The sequence below is a fragment of the Monomorium pharaonis genome, chromosome 5, assembly GCF_013373865.1.
Source record: "Monomorium pharaonis isolate MP-MQ-018 chromosome 5, ASM1337386v2, whole genome shotgun sequence".
Taxonomy (NCBI): Eukaryota; Metazoa; Arthropoda; class Insecta; order Hymenoptera; family Formicidae; genus Monomorium; species Monomorium pharaonis.
This window is the reverse complement of record NC_050471.1, coordinates 8935222-8952955: the sequence shown is the minus strand read 5'-3', so window position 1 is coordinate 8952955 and position 17734 is coordinate 8935222. Positions and strand designations below refer to the sequence as shown.

The 17734-nt window shown below is 41.6% G+C and overlaps 1 protein-coding gene across 2 annotated transcripts in view; it reads left to right on the top strand.

The window, feature by feature from the left end:
* The window catches only part of LOC105830721 (protein vein), a 359320-nt gene that overhangs the window by 15797 nt on the left and 325789 nt on the right, over positions 1-17734 (top strand). The window lies entirely within an intron of this gene.

Here is a 17734-nt window from a genome sequence, read left to right as displayed (position 1 = left end):
TCTATCCGCGAATTGAAATCGGGGTAATGTCTTCGATGAATTCGCCTTTCGGCGCTGTAGATACCTGTCTCGCACCCTCGAGTATTCTCTACATATAATACTCTCATTAGCTTTCGTCCTATTATTTTCGCGTTTTTCGCTGATTGGCATTCGCGTGAAAAACAACGGTGACACAACCAAATTGTGGGCAATAATAACAACTGTAAAATAAAAAATTGTCTTCAGACGTTGTTAATTTGTTTGGTTACATAGTACTACATCGCAAACTACATGCAATCGATCGGGGCAGGTAGCACGGTGTATCACATAGAGTACGGGGAACGAAGGACTAGCAGGAGTCTTTGTTATATATCCTGACTTCTTGCGATCTATCATTCGAAATTACAGGAGTCGCGCAGGAGAGAAGGACGAAGCGAGAGAGAGAGAGAGAGAGAGAGAGAGAGAGAATGCGAAGGGAGCGGTAAAATATTTTTTTATGTCACAGGACGTGGTTTTATTTATTTTTCTTGTTAACGGAAGGAACACGCGGGTGATTAATGTCTCCAATGGATATCCCTCGCGTCTCGCGAGGCGATAAGCACCCGGCGTATATCACTTTCCAAAGGAAAAGAAATTTTAATATTGTCCCCCGCGGCGATTTATGGCTATACCATCCTACGTCCAGGATTGAACGCGATCCACAGGTCGAAAAGCTCTCGCCGCTCCTTTCTTCCTTTCTCTTCGACCCTGAAATCGGGTTAACAGGTTCATCGTACAGCAATCAATGAGCTCGAAATGTTAATGATATGATAATTGGCCGGCATAACGGCGTCATCGCGGATTGAATTACGTGGATTGAGATCGCGAGTCGAACCTGGTGAGTCACGCGAATGCAAAGTGGAGCGCAAGAGAGAGAGAGAGAGAGAGAGAGAGAGAGAGAGAGAGAGAGAGAGAGAGCGCAAAATGGAGTATCTTATCTTTATTCATCGGTGAGAAAATATCCTAAAACGAAGGTATCGGGAATCAGTATCAATCGACTTGAGGCTAAAACGTTTACTTTGATAAAAGAGAGATGGAATGTAGCGTAAAATGATTTTTTCCGACAGCTTTTACCGATTAGCACATGCCTGTGTCTATCGTTGTCGCTATTAAATTGGCTATAAAAACTTATTTTCGAGTAAAAAAAAAACACGTGTATATGACTTTACACAGAAGTCAATATATTAATAACGTTATCGCTTCAATTTGCCTTGCGTCATTCTTTTACGACGAAAAACGTCCGCGTTCTCACTCGCTCGTTTCGCTTTTACTGCCTCACCGAGGGCGAGAAAAAAAAAAGAGAGAGAAACACTCCCCGGTGGCGTATCCCGAATTAGAGCGAGAGCGTTACAGCGCGCGCCGGGCAAACGTAAAGTAGAGATGAAGTAGGGTCGGTGCAGTAACACACTTAACCACAAGTGGATTACCTCTTACTGCGCCGCCGCCGTAAGTGCATTAGTTCTCATTCGAGACGTTATCGGCGATCTTCGATAATTTTTCGCCCCCCCCGACTATTATCACCCGATCCGCGCCAATTTACGACGCCGGGGACGCGTGATGCCGTCTAACCCCGGTTAATCGTCGGGATAACGCGCCGAAAATTCGTCGCCGGCGTCGTCGCCGTTCGTAAGTAATCGCGCGCAATAACCCGATCTCCTCTCTCCTGGTAACGGAGAGCATGCCATTTCTGTCGCGTCTGCCACCGCGACAGCGGTTGTTAATCTTTCGCAATGAATCAGCGCTGGCACGACTCCGAAAGCGCGGCGTCGTCTCGTCCTCGCCAAATTCAAGGCTCCGAACTTGAGGACGAGTTCGATCGGACACGCGCGAGCGCCCGCTCTGTGACAAATTATTCTTCTCTTGCGGCTGCGAGCGACAAAACTGCGAGCGACATTTGACAAAATATGGTTCTGTACGCTTCTTTGCAGAGCGCATAATATGACGAGGGATATTAAAACCCTTTTAGCCTTTACGAAGCAAAATAATAAAATAATAAACGACACATTATTATTCTTGATAAAATTGATAAAAAATAAAAAATTGCAAAAATTATTACCATTATTATTAATAGAATTCCTCATTACAGATTTAAATAAGAAATTAATTTGAAATATTACGAATCATATGTTGCGCAACCGTAATTGTCAACCATAACAATTTAATTATTAATAATAATTATACAATGAAGGGATGCGTGTCAAATTTATCCCGTTTAGGAAAAAAAAAATTTATTAAAGCAGAAAATTTCAAGCTGAAAATGCGCATTCAACGCAATATCCATCTTTTGTCTGTCAAAACACAACTCTCTCTTTCTCTCTCTCTCTCTCTCTCTCTCTCTATCTCTCATTTCTTTTGCTGTCTATCAAAGTACTCCAATATCTCGTTAAAAAGTCGACAAAAAGTTAGCGCTGTTCTCTCTTTCTCTTTTTCTCTCTCACTCAATGTATCTGCTTTTCCTTTCGTTCTCTAATCTATTCCCGCTGTTTCATTCCACCCTCACCGCAAACAAGTCGCAAAAAGGGGTATCCTGTCGATAACATGTGTTTTCCCTGCCGTTTGAGCGACTCCCATTGAACATACCGACATCATCGAGTAATGCGATAGCAAGGATAGGTTGGTTTTCTTCCTTCATCCTTAATGAAGATGCACTTAATTAAAAGAGATCATAGATATTGGATATCAGTTTTCAAAATGGTGTACTTCTTTATCGATTTGTACAATCCTTTATTTGAAGACAACTTTATTTTATTTTTTATTTTTTTATCCAGAGTATATGTTCAACTTCTCATCGATTAATTTGGAATTAATTAAACGATAAGAGAGAGATTATACTAATTACTTTTTCCCCTCAAATTTTTCAAGTTTTATTTGTTATTTGGGATTCGGGAACTATTCGTCCCTTTATACATTTTTAACGTTAAATTTTATATACACGTATATATTATTATACAATATACAGATATATAAAAAATCAGTTAGGACAGATTCATAGATATTGAAATACTGCATATATAAATTTTGCTGTTTGTTGTTTTTCATAAATTCTTTACTTTTCCACTCGCTGGTTTTTGGTACGCTTACGATTTTTCACTGTGCATCCCGAATTTTCCGAAACCTTGCTTTTTACGACCGGGAACATTTTTTTGCGGCCGAAAATGCTTGCTGGGAAATACAGCCGGCGCATTGTAACTTTTCATTGGAACTAGTTATCGCGCATGGATTTCACTGGATGATCATGTGTAATACCCTTTCCGCCTCCTGCATTGTAATTATAGTGATTGGCGCGTATTGATGGACCATTGCGTATCGTATTGTAATCGTAATGTAATAGCACGAGTACTGTAACGCAAACGGACATTAATTGAAGTGCACAAATTATAGACACTTGCGAATGATTTACGCCTGACAATCGTAATTGCCAGTGTGTTTGTAACGTTTATTACATTTATATGCTGCTTCTTTCAAAATCAGCTTTTCATATGTATAAAGAGAAAAAAAATATTAAAATCTTTTTTATTTTTTTATTATATTTTTTTACTTTGTTATCTATCTATTTATCTACATATTTATCTATCTGTATATACATGTTTTACAACATTATTCAAGTTATATTTAATTCCTTTGATTTAAATGTTCTGTTTTACACGTTTTACACATCGCTTGTTACATTTAATAATTCGTACAGTTTAATAATTTTATACATTGCATTAATATTTGTTACGTGGATACTCTAGATATTTAAAATATGTTTGGAAAGTAAATACCTCTCTTTCTCTCTCTCTCTCTCTCTCTCTCTCTCTCTCTCTCTCTCGAGTACATAATATATAAATATCTAAATTCAATATCGTCGCTGTTAGAGCAGCGCGCGATATCGCGTTATGTCAACGAGTATTGGAATAAACGATAATTTCGCCAGGCTCGCATCCACGTGATGCTGTTGCCCCTCCCGTCTTTCTTCCGCTCGTTTTCGTGACTTTTAACTCTTCCCCCTTTTGCATCGGCTGCTCCGTTTTACCGCGTTGCTTTTCAATTTTCGAAGCCGGTTTACGCGACGGTGAACGTTCCTCCCTTCAGCGAAAGAACCACGAACGTGACTATCGCGCCGATGGATCGAAACGGATGTATATTGTAACTTTCCGGGAAGCTTATTCCCGTGTTTGCATTTCACGAACGTTGTCATAGTCTTTCATCGTTGTTTCACACACCGCATGTTACATTGTGACGGTGCAACGCACCGGCCGGCGTGCGTGCGTGCGCGCGCGCGCGCGAATTACGCATCTACCGACGATTTAACGAGCGCTACGCGTTCTATTTCTGTGAAATATTCGGCGCTATCGCGAATTAGCGACGCGTGCTGCTCCTGTCTCGCCGTGTGCAACGCGAACGCGAGATCGATTGGACGCGTGTTTCGCGAAACGACGGGCGGGCGTTTCGCCGAACAGAACAGTCAAGGCCGCGATCGAAGCCGCGCGTTTTGCACCGTTTAGAAAAATATACTGTGCGAGTCTGGCGCAGCCAGCAGCGCGCCTAGAACTTGTTAGATCAGACGGCCCGACCGACCGCGGCGCGGTTTTGTCGCAGTTATAAATATCCTACTCACGGAGTATTATTTCCGAACGCTCCAGAATACACTCGGATCCACGAAGGAGGTCACGTAATACGTGGAAAAAAACAAGGAAGCAGGAAATCTTGGCCGCGACGAGAATTAAGCTGTCACGGTTCCCCCCGTAACTCTATCTCTCTGTCTCTCCCTCTCTCGGGTTACCAATAATTTTAATCTGAAGAAGGTATCTCTCACCTAAACTCGAATTCTCATGATGATCGAATGTCGCGCGAAAACTTTCTTTGATTTCGAAATATGTATCGCCAATAGAAGAATTTACTAACTAAAATTCAACAGAAATTTATAATAATTCCTTAACGTTCATCTACGATTGCATACGCGAAAAATTTGAGATTTGCGTATGTATGGCGTTTCAAACGCAGTTTTACTAAACTATTGCATCTTTTATCGCCGTTCAATTTTCCGATTAAATATTCATGCACGTGTTGGAATTACAAATTATAAATTTTTATTGATTCCCCTGTATGAAAAAAAAAAATAAATAAATAATGAAACCTGTGTGGGGATTTCTCTCTATTTGCATAATGAATAACAGTTGCGAAAATATCACAACGATCGCGTAATTGCTGGTGGCACTTTAGATGATCAAGGCGACCGATATTACCGCGGCTTGCATATATTTCCAGCAGTTATAATGGGAGTCAGTAATAATAAATACACTCTTGACAGATCTGTCTGTGGCACTCGTAATATACATGCTCTCGTAATTCATAATGAACAGTCGAACATGGTGGGTGTTCTCACATGGTAATTCGCAAGGATAAAGAGAGGCTCAGTTAAATCCGATCGAGTGGTCATCGAGTCGAGTAATTAACGGGATATCGCATGTTTGGCTTGTTAATTACTCGTTAGCGGCGCTTTGACCGCCACTCGCTACCGTATTTGCGGAGATTTTGCAGTCCTTGAGAATATCCCCTCCCCTTAGCGGCGAAACCACACCGTGGTCCAGGGGAGGTAAGCGGCACCCCTCCCTTCGCCTCTCAGGGAATCTGTCGTGAGCTTCTCTTTCGGTTTCGCGAGGGCGAAACCCACCGTAATCCGGCCGACTAATCTCTCGCTGCGATTTTTCCAGAGGGCTAACATCTGCCTCCCTCCTTTCCTCCTCCCGCGCTTTTCTTCCTTCAGGCGCCCTTTTTCTCGTTCTCACGATGCTGGTCACGATCATCCCGGCAGCCGTCCGCGCCAGACACGACACGCTCCGGATTCGCCGCACGCGTTACCGCTCATTGCCGGAGAGGTGATACAACGGACTCGCGGAAATATTCCGCGCGGCCATTACCGGGGCTAGTAAGCGCGGTACTCTATATGGTAATTGCGCCACTTTCGAGCGATCCGACGCCCTCGGCCCTCGGCGGAACGCTTCCGCGATATCCGCTTTCGAGGACCGTTTTGCAGTTTCGTGAAGTGCGCCGAAGAAGTCCGAGCTTATCGTAATGTAATGTAATGTAATGTAATACAAGGAACGGACTCCATCCGAACGGAATAAAGTGCCAGTGCCTCCTTACACCGATAGGAGCTCTCTCTCTCTCTCTCTCTCTCTCTCTCTCTCTCTCTCTTTTTCAGTTTAGTTTTACGTCTTTTCGATTGAGATAGAAATATCAAAGGATTCGTTTTCAGTGCAACGTCTTTTCAAATTTTCTTCATAAAAATTTTCTTCAACATAACTTTGACAGCAATACAATTAAATGTTATGATGTGAGTTTTAGCAAAATGTTATTCCTTCTATTTATAACGCGTTAGTTGTCTGTTTAAATGCAGGAATTTTTTATAATTATATATTATACTTTTTTCGAAAGTGTGACATATGAAAATTAATTTCCCGAGCGAGAAATCACGCCTCGGAATACTTTTTGTCGTACGCAATTGTGTAATGGAAAATTTTATTTTTACAATTACGCCTGTGCCCGAGAGGGTCCTTCTTTTATGTTTTCCGACGAAAAAGTGCAAGTTAACAGAAATGCTTGCGCGTAGGCAGGCTACGACGGATTTTCGTGAGTGGGGAATTTTTGCTTGCCCCACGCAGTGTGAAATAATACGAGGAATCAGGCCATTATTAAAATAGCGCGTTTAGTCTGGCGTTAGCCGTCGGCCTGATGGAATTGCATCACCGCGACCTACAAAAAATAACGCCTTTCCTAAAAATATTTGGCCGGACAGCCCGAAAAACGTGGCAACGCCGGGAAAATAACACCGTGGGATATTTTAATTTTTCGTTATTTTCGGAGTTTGCAAATTTTCCCGGTGGAAAAGTCCAACTCTCGAGTCCGACTCTCAAAATGAAACTCAGTCAAAATGAAAAGCTACTTAGGAATAGTTATTGACAAACTGAATTCCTGGAAATTTATTCCATTGATTTTCGAAGGAACACTTTCGGCACATTTTTAAGAAAAACGCTCGTTTTCGAAAATCCGATTTTCCCCTCGTCGCATAATTTTTTAATTGTGCAATGCTAGATATAATCTACCGCACGGACGCCAACGGGGCATTTGTGGTATTCCGACGAGCGCGGGAAAATCAGAAATTAATTGAATGACATTAGCTTAATGCAACAGTGATGGTGCAATCGGCCCTTAGCCAATTCATTATCTCGATCGATCTTTTACTCTTGACGTCGTTTATTTTCGCGTAACTTTCGACTGGGAAATCGGAGCTGCGGCCGCGGCAGTCGAGCCGAAAAAAGGAGACGGGCGTGTTAGTGGGATACTAAGGAGGGAGGACGGACGGACGGACGAGATCATCGTGGAACGGAACAGCGACTAGCGGTCTGGCCGTCGTCGCAGCGTAGTCACAACACGCTGCGAGTTATTGCCCCCGAGTGCCTCCGTCATGCCTCCTCGCCTCCTTCACTCCGCCTTTTCCCAACGCCTTAATTCTACCAATTCGCGGCCAAAAAGGCAACAAAGCTGCCCGACTGCGCGCCGACGGAGCGTTGGCAAATTTCTCATCGCGAGCCATCATCTCTCGGCACCGCCAAGAGTTCGATAATTCGCGAATTCCAGTTGTCTCCCTCGGCGTTAAATTAAAATCTTACGATGTGACAATAGATTTTAATACACAGAGAGAATGAATTCTTTAAATATATTTTGTTCTTTATTCGTTTGGATTTACTTATTATATTTATTTTATTCAAACAGCACAATATTCTACGAAAAATTATGTTTATTATCTGGAAAAAGTGTTATTTCATGGAGCAATATTATAATAATCAATAAACAATTAAATAATTGTATTTGTTTTTTTTCAAATAAACAGTTTTGTTGGACTATTTCAAAGCATATAGATACCATATTTCTTTGTGTTCAATAAATTGTATTAAATCTAAAGAAATTCTTCTCTCTGTGTAGGCTAGCAATAAATTGGAATTTCTTTTGTGTGTTTCGTACGGAGACAAGTATATTGTCGCGCACTGGAGAAAAAGAAAAGAAAACACAATGTCTCAAATTACGTATAGTAGTTCACATTTTTATACGTTTATTTTTTATTTATGCTTTACAATAGGGGTAAATATGTCTCTTAAATAACAAGAAGAGACAGATACAGTTTATTACTACGAACGTTTATGTGCATTCTGTTCTCGGAGCAAGAAAATTATAGAAAAAAAAAAGAACATTTTGCTGAAGTATCTGAAAATTTAGTCGAATACAGATCTGAAAATAATTTTGTCGGACGCTCAAGATGATTGAACAACGCTCGAGTGCGTCAACAATCAGCTTGAACATTTTGCATAACTATTTTGAGAGAGATTAATGTCTCCGTGTGTGATTTATTTCTCTTCTCACTGCTGCGAAAAAGAAAGGTATTCGGTGGTTCTGATCGTCGCAGTATCCCGAAGCGCAAGGTAGCCACAACAATAACTATATTGCATACCGCAGGAGAGATATCGCTGTATACGGTTTGCGGACGGTTTGATACGCGTGGAAGGCACCAATGGTACAGAGGATGGCGTTCTCGATCCACATTCAATTACGCCTGACGCACATTTATGTCTTAAACATCAATGATGTTTCCGCCATTCGCGAAAACCCGTCGTTGTAGAAGTATATAGAGCTACGAATTGAAATTAATGTTCTTAATTTAATTGTTCGGGAGGAAAAATCGACGTGGTGAATTTCCACTGCGATAAAAATCAGCCGATACCGTCGCCCAATGTCCTCCTCGTTATCAATCAGCACATTCGCTGCCCGATATCATCGATATGTGCGCACTCGTGGTCACGGATGTCCATTGTGCGTGCTACCCGCAATATCTTAACAACAGCGGGGCGATGTATCGCGGATTCTGACAGACGTTTGCTGATGCGAATTCCGCTACTACGTTCGGCCCTCGGCGCATCCCTCCAACATTTTGAAATCGCTGTCATACCGATATCATGCATATTTATGCCGCACGTCGACCGTGATTGTTCGTATTTCTGGTCGTCGCGTTTATACAGATATTTGCATTTTGGCAGTACTACCTATTGGTGCGTTCGCTGGAACAGAAGAGGAGAGGAGAGAGGTGGGAAAGAGATAGAAATAGAGAGGGAGAGAGCGAGAAGGGAAGGATGAAGCGTGCTTTCTTCGAAGCTGCATCGATCTGCGGGCAGCACGCGGGCCGCGCACCAGTCCCGCAACCGCTCGACGGCGAACAAATCGCGACGGTTTCTGCTCCGGGCAGCTTGCGTTCGTTCTTGTCCGGTTTTCGGAAGCGGAGCGTCATGTCCGTCTCGCGGCGAACATACGGAGGGTCGGCGCGGCGCAGCGCGTGGCGCTCTCACTTAAGTTATTTTCGGCGGTGGTTTAGTTTTTGCCAAGACGATGGATGATCCCGACGTTCCTCGGGCCTTCTACCTCGCCCTTCCGTCTGTCCGTCCGTCCCGAAACTTCGCCCGGCTGGATCGCCTAACTCTTTAAATATATTGTTGAGCGACTTTGCGAAAGACGCGGCGGCAGATCGCTTCCCTTCGCCGAGAGGGAAAGACCGGGCTCTCGTGATTCCATCTCTCGTGATTAATTTTGCCGGAACCCCGGAATGTCTGCTTGATTTTGAATTATAGAACGCAATTCAAAACCACCTTATTCCCGGCTTCTCGAGTTCAAACAGTCGCTCGAAGAATCAAGAAATAAGGCAGGGATGAATTGCCGTTTTCCTCTGCATTAAAGATGACTCCTTCTTCGTCTAGAGGCACGAAATGATTTCGTAATAATGCATTAATTTGGTGTATACATTCTCCTTCATAATTTTGTTTGAAAAAATTGCGCTATTATTGTTTATCTTTTTTTTTTATTCAACACTTTAGAAAGTGTTAAAGAAACGCGAGCTTTCTAGTAACATTTACAATATTACTAGAATACCGTAGAGTATAATGATAAAATCGGCATATTCCTTGTCGGAAGAGTCGAATATCCTTTAATAAAGCGGCACCGTCGAATTCGCGCGATGCAATACCGAGCGGTTGTTCGCCGTGGCGCGCACCATTATCGCGGGAAGAACCAGACCGCAAAGCGTCCTTTTTCCTTTTTGCAAAAGATAACCCGTACAGTGAAATCGTAGAAAGTGTCGGACATGTGCGGCGGCGGTGGCGACGACAATAAAAAGTCCATTCATTATCAACGACGAGCGCGCGACAGACACGCGCGTACAGTATAGCGCGATAAATTCCGAGTCGTCTCGGGGAGGAGGGGGGAAAAAAAAGAGTAGGCGGGAGAAAGAGGAGGGGGTGGGGGAGAAAAAGAAAAAGAATGATCATTAGAAACTCGTTTCGCGCGATCTGCGCTTCGACACGAAGCGGCAGCAACTCGACGGGCCGTTAACGAGCGCGGCTCGCGTCGCGATATAATAATGGCGATGGGAATTTCGCGCCGTGTCACCCCTCCTTCCCTCCCCCGGTTCCTCCCCTCCGGCGCACGTCACGTCGCCTGGATCGTTTGACGAGTTGTCCGCTATGCGTTTCGCACAATTCGACCGTTGCGGCTACCGGACGGGGGCGAGTCCGTCGCATACGAGGGATCGTTTCGACCGCGATAACGCGCGTGCGCCGATCAAATAATAGCTACCGTTGTCGTTCTGTCCTGGACGTTTGGTTAACCAGAGGATAACCCGCATAATCGCCCTCGCCGTACGCCGCGAGTAGTAATCACCACGCAAACGCGCTCCGCAGGCTTTGCCGGGCCGATATCGCGCCCGCTTCGGAAGATGCCCGCGTCGGACGGACGGATGGGCGGATACCCTATATACCGGGTTTGGTAATAATAATGGTGAACCGCGGATTTCCGCTGAGACCGAGATATCGTACACTCAAACGTTCATAAAGTGTAAGATTACTTGGCAGCTTCGATTTTTTTTTTTTTTTTGCGGGAAAGAAAAGAAATGCGGACGCTTACACCAAATTGAAGAAGTCGCTTTGTAATTTCTTATAATGGGATACCTTTATAATCAAAGTTAAATATCTAAGCGGCAGTAATGTTGAAGAAATAAGAAAGTATAGCAATTAATCTTTAAAGAAAATTCCTCGGAAATTAAATATTATAACTTGCAAACAGGAGATTTTACGAACGTACTGAGAAAAGGGGGTAGTTTCGTAAAATTTATTTCATTCTTCCAAGTTTTCAGTTTATGCATATTGATGATTTTTTTCCATTTTACTAATATTTTTTGACTGATGAAAAATCAAAGACCTTCTCCAAGTCAAGCTTTAGAGATGCAAAGTTAGACGACGGATCTTTTCTTCCATTAGTCGCCGGGTAAAAATACTTAAAATCGAAAGTATTAAAAATCGCCGCGTTAACGTCGGTTGCTTCGCCTTAAAATCTCGCGACTCGATAAAGCCGAGAGTCGACTCGATGCTGCTTTCCGGACCTGTCTCACATGTCGTGATTCGTGCGCAGAAGAGACATCAAGCAGCCACGGCCTGGCGGAGACAGACAGACGGACGGTGGCAGTCGCTCTTAAATCGGCGGATCTCCGCGTCCTTACTTTCTTTGCATCAAATGCAGTGGTCAGCTCGGCCGCGTGCTCGATGGCGAACGATCATCGTATAAGGCCAAGTGGCCGCGGCCGGATCCGGGGGAGAAGAGGGGGAGGGAAAGGGGAATCCGACCGGGATTCTGCCTTCAGCCGGCTCGCGGAACTGTACTACGGGTGTTTATATGGTGTCCCCTGCTATTCCTGTGTACGTACGTATCTTACCGCGCACACCGCATCGCCGTGCTCGTTGTGGGAAAATTGTAGAAAACAAACTCGTTTGCCCTCGTCACTCGTCACCCGCTCGTCCCTTCCCGCAAGTCTTTTTGTTCCTCTCTCTCTCTCTCTCTCTCTCTTTCTCTCTCCTCTTAGCTCTGAATTATTAATATTTCGGTCGTCGTATATTGAAACTGGAACAGTAATCTTTCTCAACATTGTTTTTTTTTCTCTCAGTACAGCAGTCCTTTATGCAGAGAAATTTTAAATTATTTCGAGGCTAGAACAAGAAATATTATTCTTCTATGGTTTAGAAATTTTAACAAGTTATTGCTTTATAAGTCAAAATATAAAATCTTGATTTGTTATGATTATAATCTTTCTCAGATATTTTTTAAGATGTAGAATAACAATCGTTCTTTTATACAGAGAAATCTATGTATTATTTTGAGGAACAATAAGCATCGCTTGTAGTTTAGAAATTTAGAAATGAGGTGTCATTAGCCAAAATATAAAATCTTCACTAAGAAAAAAATGCATAATATTTGCGACTATAATTGCATAGTAAAACAATTATAGTCAGAAATATTAATTTTATAGTAAGTACATATTATGGTAATAAAATATACTGATAGTGATTGTTTCATGTACAACTTGCTATATTAAAATCTCCATTTTGATAATAGCAACCATATCATAAATTGTATAGATTAACATCATGATTTTGAGAATTTTAATATAATTTAAACAAACTATTAATTATATTATTGAATAAGTATAAAAATATAATTTGGTCCAAAAGTGACCATAAATAATAGTGATATTACGATTATTGCTTCTATTATTTTTCTCTCGGTGCTGATAAGAAGAATAGAGGTATTCGAGGTATCGATTTTACTCTCAAATCTTCGGCATAACAATTTTCGCGTACATCACCTCCTCTTAATCTTCGAAAACAAACGCAATCCCTAGCGGCTCATTGCGTACGACTGTGTCGACGGTCGCGTTTAATATCGTGTCCGTCGCGTTCGATCGAACCGCAACGCGACGCACAGGTGTCATTTAATGTCGCGGCCGACGGTGTGACAACTCGTATCGGAATTTCGTCGATTTGTCGGGAGAGTTTATCGTTACGGTAAATACTTAGTGATAAATAGTTAGTATCTATTGATCCGGCGGTCATTAATAGTTGTTTCGTGACGCGGACCGGGCGCGCGCGCGCGAGCTCATCGTTCACCGCTCACGTAATTCGAACGCGCGACGTAGTGTCATCGTTACCGTTACCGTCGTCGTTGCGGGGACGACTCGATTTACCGACACGCTTCGAGTTTAATCCTCTCTCTCGGGAATGTTATGACACTCCGCGCCGCGATTTCCTCGCCGCGTAGCCGCCACTTCATCGCTGCGTCGTTACCGCCGAAGAAACGTATCGAACTCCGGAACAGCGCGGGTGATCTAATTATAATTATCGCTCGCAAGCCGCGCTTTCGTTCAAAGTTGCCTGCAGGTCTCCTCGCATCACTTTAATACTGAAAAAATTGTAATTGTATAGTTAAATAATTACATTTAGGAATATCATTTTTATAATAATTTGTACTATAATGTTGGTAATAATAACAATATGCTTGTAGTAATTGTTTTATGATACAACTTGCTATATTAAAGTTTCCATTTTGGCTATGGCAACCATATCACAAGTTGCATAGACCAATATTATGATTACGAGAACTTTAATATAGTTTAAACAAGCTATCATTTATATTGTTAAATAACTATAAAAATATGGTTAGATTCGAATATCTATTCTATTATTGTTCTAATTGCTTTATTACATTTTCCCAATAATTTCCCAACAATCGTTAGGAAGATGTCAAACATAAATATGAGAGAGTCAATAGTGATCTGCACATTCGTTGATTTGATGAGTAATTTAATTAATACTAATCCTCATAAACGTGTTAAAATGCTGAAGAATTTATTGCGAAAAGTAACACCTCAGCTCGCCAATTTAATTTGTGATATTACGTGTTCCGATTTCATTTAAGGATTGTATTTCAAGATAAAAAAATGTGCAATTTACATGAGCTGGAGATTATAAAATTTACACAAAAATTATTATTAGGCACTAAAACGATTGTAGACCGATATTAGTTCTCTCATCTTTATGCTTGACATTTTCATCGGTTTAATTTCACTTATCGTTGGGAACATTTAATGAAGATTGAAACAATAATAGAGATTGATAGCCTTTAATTAACCAAAATGATCGTTCCACTACTGATCAATTTTCAACAAAGAGAAACGAAATAGTTCTTATGACCTTTCGATTTTATTAAGACTAATGACATTTGCATTTATTTCAAAGTAATCGAGGATCCAATTTTTATTTCGTCAATCGTGAGGCAATTGGGTGTTTGATTCGGAGGATCTAGGCGATCGGAAAATCCACGTTTGGACCTTTTGTTGTGAAAGGTAGCTATCTACCCGAAAATGTGCTCGCTCTTTGAAGGAAGAGCCGTCTCTTCCTCATGGCCTTTCGTTTCTGCAGCACCCGGTAGCTCGGACACGCGACTTTGTTTTATGATTTACGGGCAATTACATTATCGGCATAACGACGCTTGCTAATATTTCTCGCGCGCGCTAATGGCACGTAGGCGAACGCCGTCGTAAAAGGTGCAGCGAACGGAAAACTCTTCATTTATTACCCATTTCCCCCAGAAGGTATTTTTAGGCGCATTGTATATAATACAAAGACTCGGGGAAATTTCTTAATTTCTATACATTTCCTATTAAACGAAGATGTTATAATCTATTTTATGGGGAGCTTTTACAGGTCGTTTGAGAATTGAAAGGTGTGTGGTAAACTATTAATGTAATGAAAAAAATATATATATAATCTTGAAACTTATTTTTTTTCCTGAATTATCGATATTATCAAACGAGATGATGTAAGTAGAGTGTCGCTGATAGATAACATAACGTGATATAGTTATTTATTTATAATTGGTTAAGATTTTGGAATATTTTATTAAAGAATTAAGTAATCATGAAGATTTCAAAGACTTTACAACTATATGTTATGAGTAACGTACATCGGATAACCACACTCATTTTTTAAGTGACGAAGATAGATCTCCGAGATTGAATATATCGCATCGTTGTAGTGCTAATTACTCGTCTCTCGGCTTAAGTGTGGAGAAAAATCGGAAACTTCGATTAAACGGTCCGCGCGTCCAACCCAAGTCGTCGCTCTTCGCTCAGGCCTCCGAGCTCTCGATTCGTCGATAAGCGCCGACGATAAATGTATTCGTGCCGAGCGATGATGAAAGACACTTAGCCCCCAGAGGAAGTCTGAGAATCGGAGAAGTGACTCTCTTCTCGGGGTTGCGTTTGCCGACGGCGACGGCGACGGCGACGGATGACGAGAGGCACAAGCAAGACGACGATTACGACGACGGCGACGACCACGACGACTACGACTGCGACAACGATGTCGGCGATGGCAGGCAAAGGGAGAGTGAGAAAGAGAGAGATGGCGCAAATGCGAGACGACGAAAATATTAGGTCTATTTCGAAATTCTATTTCGGTGCGTCGGCCGAGCGCCGAGCGTTGCGCCGCCGCCGCCGCGCTTCTACACGGCGTAAACGCGCGCGAAAACGTGAAAGCACGCGCGCGTGAGAGACGAGAATCTCGGACGTAGGATGCATTATTCCGGTTCGATCGAGAATATCGCGATATTGAAAAGCAGGTAGTAAAAAGTTGGCTTTAGATTTGCTTACCAAAGTATAGGAGAATGCACTCTGATGCGGGAAACCGCTTCGCTGCTCGCAGCTGCTGCGATATGTATTTTCCAAGTTCTACAGGTTGCACAGCGGAAACGAGCGATATTATTGCTGTTGTTATTATTATTATTGTTGGAAAGTGCAAAATATAGAGGCTGCACACGCCAGCGGCAACGGCGTCACGCGTGTGTGCGCATATACATTTTCATTGTATCTTCTTCGGCTTAGTTGACCCCTTGACCAGGAGGGAGTTGGCACATGTTACGGAGTCGGTTGGCACGTGTTAGTAAAACAAGCGCCAGAGCGGACTTGCTAAATATCAAGTTCTACTAAATCGCGCGGCCCGGTAGACGCCACCATTGTTGGCGGAATAACAAAGCCGGAGGGAAGGGGGAGAGGGATCGCCGAGAGGAATTATATTAAGCAAGTTTTCTGGAAAGTTGCAACTGTACCGGCGCCCGCGCTTAATAACAGGTCAACAAAAGTTGGGGCGCGTCACTCCGCAATTTACGCCGATCGAAGATTCTCCACTTTTGCTTCTCTTATTTTCTAATTCCCTCCAACTTTTTTTCCGAATTCTGGGCATAACTTGGAAATTCAATTTTGCAAATGTTTGATCCCGAGAGCTTGAAACGCGAAATGCGAGGGAAATTGAAAGCTCCCGCGGGAACGTCGCGCGGGAGTTTTCCTTTCGGCGGTGAAAGCGTCTCGGAAGGGTCAAGATAAATCACAAATCGCGCGCGCGCTCGCGCACGCGAAGCTGAAAATAAATCGCGATAGCGCGCGGTTCTTCGTCTATTACGAGTTATATAGCGCAAGATCGAGAGCGCGAGCCAAGCGCTGCAGAAGTCCGCGCAACACCACCGCCGGGGTCTCTTGGAGCCGCTCATAGATCACTGACCTGGGGTTTACTATATTTTCTAGTAACGAGTAGTAAATTTGTATCGCCGAGTGATATACAATCCCGCGTCTCACCGCGGCGAGACGCCGCGCTGTGGAGAACGAGATATCGCTTTCAAAGAGAGGCAGAATGACGTTTACCCTGTCCTGCCTGCTTTCATTTCCCTCCCCGGCGTCGTTTCCGCGCACCCTTAACAAACTTCGAACATGCTATTAAGATGTCTGCCCAGACTTCCGTCGACCGGAGATACGCTCCGGATGTTGGCATCGAACGGTAGCCATGATATTATATTTGTTGTGGCCGAATAGAAAAACTATAGGAAGTTATGTGCGATTGATATGTAGTTTTTTTTTATACAGCATAGTCAGGATTGCATATATCTAAAGAGGAGTTAAAGAGGTGTCGATTGTACATATATTATCTTTTTTTCTAAATTTGTTACAAAAAATATAAGGGGATACTTTCATCTCTGAATAGAATTACAATTAGTATTATTTTAATTGATTAGAATTACAATTAGTAATATTTTAGGTATATATAATTGGCGTTACGAAGCACTGAATAATATCGAAATAGATTTAATTTTTTATATCATAATTACAAAATACTATTTGATTTTTGAACATAATTACTAAATTCTTTAATTTGAAATTGATACGATTTTTTTATATCAAACTTATAATACCAAAACTTTAAAGAAAATAACGATGATGTAGCAATTAATTTTTAATTGAAAATCCATAACTGAAATATAATGATAATTGCGAATGTATTATTGCACGAAGCATTTACTTTAATTAGTACATGTTCCAACACAGTATTGATGTGTGTTCAAAGTATTAAAAATAAATGTAAAAACTGTTTAAATAAAACATTTATTTTGATATCAGTACGTTTTTATTCTTTGTATCTGGCGTGAATATATGTATCCGAAAATGTTTTTATATTTATTTTGATCAGTATTTTTTGTGTCAGAAAATACTTAAAAAGCAGATACATAAATCAAATAATATTGGAAAATTATCTTTTCTACGAAATTGTGTGACATTGAAAAATTATTTTTATATTTTAATTTTATATATTTAAAAATTTGTTTAAGTAGATTAAATTTTGAGAATTATTACTTTATATTGAATATTTTCTTATAAATTGTGATTTGTAATAAAAAGGAAAGAACTATTTTAACATATTTAAATGTTGTGCATCTGTGATAGATTAATAGTTAGTTAGATTAATAGTTACATTAATAG